Source organism: Protopterus annectens, chromosome 3.part1 (genome assembly GCF_019279795.1).
Source record: "Protopterus annectens isolate FY-2018-M chromosome 3.part1, PAN1.0, whole genome shotgun sequence".
NCBI classification, from domain to species: Eukaryota; Metazoa; Chordata; order Ceratodontiformes; family Protopteridae; genus Protopterus; species Protopterus annectens.
In genome coordinates, this window is record NC_056732.1 from 1,570,318,378 (window position 1) to 1,570,324,573 (window position 6,196).

Here is a 6,196-nt window from a genome sequence, read left to right on the forward strand (position 1 = left end):
TCTGGAAACTTACACTCGTTTACTAGTGCTGACATATGCTTATAACAGCTTAGTGCTGTTTTACCTAACTACTGCTGTATGCATTATGATACCTACATCTCACATGTGCATTTCCTGCAGTACTCCTGTTCATGTATATGTGTTATTCTATGGGTTATGCAACATACATATTTTGCATAACGTGGTTTGCCATGTGAAGTGGTAGGTTCCAGTACCTTCCCTGTGCCCCCCCTTCTCGCTGACATCCATGGGCCAGTCCCATTAGAACAGGTTCATCCAAACACGGCATGCCTCAGTCCATAATGTTGTACCCATCATTCCCTCCCCCAACCCCCCTTCACCCTCCACATTAGTCATCCTTCTTACAGGTTCCAGCCTAATCTAACCACACCACATTGGCCACTCTCCACTTCTTGGGACCCTTTGCGTATGTTGTCTCAACCCATGGATCTTCTGGCTTCCCACATATGTAGTCCGCGGACATATGTCATCATCTGTGCTTATTTTGTAGGCATGGTATGTTACCCCAAGGACTCATTGTGGCAGACGTATGGGTTCATCCCACCAGGGACGGATGTGCATATGTTTAAGAGTAGACCTAGCAGGGTGACACCGTTTCTCCCACTGTTAGTATCCTGCCAGTAGTCTGGGAGCTAGTGCTGAGCTATGCTTAGAGGTGCATATTATTAGATTTGCATGGTAATTGCCCTTTGGCATTGATTTCCCCTTCACCACTTGTTATATATGTGACATGTATCCTCAACACATGTGTACGGACAATGTCTGGGGTCCTGGGAACTTCTACGCTTTATTACATTAACACTTCACATCTGGACTTACTGCTGTACTCCAGTTCACATATGTATGTTCTGTAGTCAGTTATGGCACATATTACTGTATACTGATTCCTTTCACAGGTTCAGTTTGGTTATACTATGGTGAGGACATGTTTACTACTACCCCACTCGTCTGTATGTCTGTTATGGTTTGGTGGATAGCTACTGGGACTATGGTGTATAGGGTCCTGGGTTCGTGACCTGCATGGCTGTTTATTTTGTTGCCGGGCTGACAAAGGCCCATTGGATATGGAATGATTAAGGCACTCTAATGCAGTCGTAACACCTTATGCCCACTTACTAGTGCATACATATGCCTACTATTGCCTATTTGTGCTTACACCTGCTTACTAGTGCCTTATTCCATCTGACACTGATACGTCACATGTGCATATCTTACAGTACTCCATTTCATATATTTCAGCTATTTTGTGTGTCTTGCAACAAAAATGTTGTTTATAATGTGCTTTGCCATGTAAAATAGACTGTGCTACAGTGGGACCTGAACCGGGAATGCCTGCTCATTGGTCGGATGCTCTACCCACTACATTATCGTTATTCTGCTTCATTTGCATATTTCTACGATATTTTAATACCCCTGTTTCCTTCCCCTGGCCCCTGAGCACCACGTACACTGCATCCATCCATTTCCCAGTTGCTAGCCCAGCCATACCACACCTCCATACATTTCCCTCTCTGCACGTCAGTACTCTTCCATTATATTGTCTCAACCCAAGCTTCAGCAGGCTCTTCATCCATTTAGTCCATGTACATTTCAGCCTTTCCTTGATCCTCCTACAATACTGGTGGAAACACCTATATGACCCACAAGGTTTGGTTCATCCCGCCAGGGGTTCATGAAGCAGTGGTTTGCTCACACATCGTGCCAGCCTCATCTCCCGGTTCTATGGAACCAATGCCCCAGGTGTGACATTCTGTGCATGAAGCATGCCTACACACCCCCACGGCATGCACCAATCATTCCAATGGACTTTCCTAGGCACTGTAGAGGATGTGTAGGTGGGTATGCCCTGGTGTGCATGAGGGTCAAATCTGCTGACCTCTGGTTACGGCATCTTACACTGGGTTGGCCTCCACATTGCTTAACCAGTGTGGGCATTGCTTACCGCTGCCCAAACAAGCGTAATCCCACTTGCTGTGGCATACCCCCATGCTACTTCATTTATTTAGCTCTCATTTGTTGTCCAGGACAATCCAACTGGATGCTTCTCCATTGTCAGCGGTGGCCTGGGGAGTGGTGCTCCACAGTAATCCCCAGCTACACATTACATGTAGTACTGAAGTGTACACATTCATAGAGAGTAACAGACTTAACATAGCTATGTACCACATTCTTCATGCTTAGTTCAAATTACCATCTCAGTATTATACATGCTTAGGTCAGGTTTACATGTTAGGCATGACTGTTGACAGAGGTCAGTTTATGGTGAACTGGAATTCCAGTTTAATAGTTCTGGATAGGTTACACTCAGGTATTCAGGTTAAGTTTAGTTATGCCATACCCGTGTGTTAGAGTAAAAGTGAATAGTGAAGGAGTATGTAGGTCAGTAGAAGGGGGACATTGTAACTGTATAGTGGCCGTTGGAATGATTGGTGGTGGAGCAATAGGGAAGATATGCAGGATGTTAGGATTTGTATGCGGACAGGACAGGAGGTGTCAGTTTCACTAGTTGGTGTAGGGGTATAGAATGTTAGTTGGGGGGGGGTCACCAGGTGGTGAGCATTTGCTGCTCCATGTGTGCTTGATGTGTTCCTTCATGTGTTATTTACATGTGCCGTGTGGGACAGCTGAGGTAATACACGTGGGTAGGGGGTTTCAGATTCTGCCAATATAGTTAGGGAAGAGGGTGTCACCTACCTGTGACTGTGACAGGTAATAGTAATGAAACAGGGGTCAATAGGTAACTGGTGTTAATGGGGCACACAGAGGGGCAGATAGTAGGGGAAATGTCCGGGGATGTGCAGGTAGGCTGACCAGAAGGTCCACAGGTGGCCATTTCTTCTCCAGCAACAGCTGTGTATATACACTGGCGGGGGTGGGTTTATGCTACGTATTACATGTTTGTTGGGCCCCTCACCCCCATTTGCAGGGCCTGTGAACATATGCCATTCCTAACTGCTGTATCATATCATAGCTATATATATATCTGTGTATATTTGCACACATACACACACACACACACACACACACACACACACACACACACACACACACACACACACACACACTGCACACACATAAATATATATATATATATATATATACACATATATGTCTGCATACATATATATATATATATATATATATATATATATATATATATATATATATGTATACATATATATATATATATATATATATATATATATATATGTTATTATATATATATATATATATATATATATATATATATATATATGTATTTCTGTTTGTGGGTATTTATATATATGTCTGTCTATGTATGTATACATTTGTACTACAGAGAGGGAGAGGTATATATCTATTTAGTTATGGGTATATATACAAACTCGCATACCTCTACATATTTAGCTAAATATCCTGTGTTTTATGTGCATACCGGCCAACCTTGTGTGCCACATATGCTTTGTGATACCTACAACTAAATCCATTAGTGTACACAGAGTCACACATGCTGTCTATTGTTAATACTAGGAATATATTCGTCCCATGTGGGACAACCCGAACATTGGGTATTCCACCTTCGTCTACACCCAGGGTTACATAGGTACCCATGGCTATGTGCATGGACTACGGCGTGTGCCATACCTAGGATACTTGGGCAGGGACATCATACGGAATTGGTCCCAAGGGGGGTGGGGGGCAATGTTTGGTGGTGTGGTAGCTATGGGCTGGTGACCAGGGTAGGGATGGTGGCTGCATGTGTGCTGTTGGTGGGGGGAAGCAGAACTGTGGTTTATGCATGTATGGGTTGGGGATAGCCTGGGTTGTATGGGCCTGTACTGCTCGGCCCGCCTAGTGAGTGGGGGAGAGGGGTATGTGATGTCAACATGTAAAACATAACTGAAGGCTAATTTTATTCCCTAGTTCAATGACAGATGTACAATACAATGAGCTTGGTAGTGTATTGCAGGGCGGACATGTTTGGCTGGGCGGGGGGTATGCCAATATGTACGTGACGTATATTGTTTGGGGCCTCTCAGGGCCATTAACGGTGCATGTGGACGTATATGTTTCTGTTTATCTACCATTGCTATCTACAGATGTCTGGCCATATATACCTCTGTGGGTATATATATTTGCTTACATATTTCTAACTATGTCCGTATATACCTACGGAGACATATATCTGCGTACATATATGTAACTTGATGTGTATATGTGGACATATAGATGTTGACATATATATGTGTAGTTGTCGGCATTTGCATGTATATCTGTTCATATATTTGTAGATATATATGCATATATCTCTGGATATTTATATATATATATATATATATATATATATATATATATATATATATATATATATAAAACTACATCTATAGATATGTTGTATCCATTTAGATCGTAATATATTTTTACACACTCATCCATCTAGCTGTAGGTATACATTCTCTGTACTGTTGCATGACTGGGCTGAGGTTATGTTTCTGACGACAGACAGACGATTTCTGCATATTTGGCATGGCTTGGTGGTAAATCATTTTGTGTATGTTGTGCATGGTCCTGGGTTTCGGCCTTGCAGACACTGTTTGTTTTGTTGCTGGGCGGAGCACTGGCCATTGGATATGGTGTGCTTAAGGCACTTTCAAGCGGTTGTACATGGGTTTGCGTGGAGGTAAGCACTGCTGACTTCTGGTCGCAGTGTCTTGCACCCAGTTAGTTATTCCTTTGCTTGATGTGTCTCGGTATTGCTTGACCCCACTCACACGCACTTACACACACTTACTAGTGTCTGCATATGCTTACTACTGCTTATCTGTGCTTACGCCTGCTTACTGATGGCTTATTCATTATGATACTGACTCTTCACATGTGCATTTCCTGCAGTACTCCTGTTCATAAAAATGTATGTTATTTAGTGGGTTTTGCATTACAAATATTGCTTATCCCATGCTTTGCCATGTAAAATGGACTGTGCTGTGCTGGGACTCAAACTGGGAATGCCTGCTCCTTAGGTGAACGCTCTGCCCACTACACTATTGCTGACATGCTTCATTTGCATATATTGTCCTTGTTATCCTCTTCAGCCTTTTAGGCTGCTTTCACCATGGCTGAGCAATGGGCACACCTGCTCACCTACGGTTAGCTGTACTCAGAGCTTTAGACAACAATACGGGGTTTTTTTCTTTTCATCTTTATGTCTTGTTGCTGTTGTACACATGGGGGACTGTTGGTGGGATACATGGACACCTATGAGCAGTATCACTCATTTATTTCCCCTTTATGCTGTTCAACATTGTGGGGTATGTTTAATCTGTGGGCTCTGCTCTCAGACATGTCCCCTGCACTCGTACACACTCCATGTATGCCTGGGGGATCGGGCGGCGCACCTTTATTACTATGCATGTCACACTGCCACCCTGCTCCTAGGTGGCCACTTCCATGCAGGACAGAAGATTAGTAAATCCAGGGGGAAATCTTTTAACACCCTGTATATAGTATGGCTTTGGAATTACTGATGCAAATATGAACAAACAATATTTGACACTTAGAAATATTAGTAGGAGTTAACTGTAGATGCACCTGGAGGCGTTACTCAGATATAATGACATAAATAAACTCAGAAAACGTGACATACATCAAAAAGGTCCACATTAAGCTAGGCTCACTATACAGAATCAAGCCATACCTAACTGAGGCCAATAGACATTCCTTAGCTAGGACTCATCTACTGTGTACCCTTCTATATGCCTCACAAATATTCACTAATTTCAGAAAATCAGATTTAAACAAACTGGAGTTCTGTTATAACAACATTACAAGATTCTCTACTAACCTCATAAACTAAATTGGATTGAATTACCCAATTTCCTATCCCTCAACCAACTAACTTCATTCATTCTGCCTTCCACCATCCAGACAACTGTCCAGCACTAAACAGCTTAGTGCAGCCCTACTCAAATGGAAGGTCACTAAGATCCTCCAACAAACTGCTGCTCAAAGTAACTAAAGCTAATAATTGTCATAGTAACTCTCTATTCTGTCACCAAATATCTAAGTCCTAGAATTCAATGCCTCAGACAATACTAGATTCTAGCAAAACATCCAAATTTAAACTACTGCTTACGGAACTAAAGAAATCCACAAAAGCACTGGACTCCAAACGGCAGAGATACTCCCCAGAGTTTTA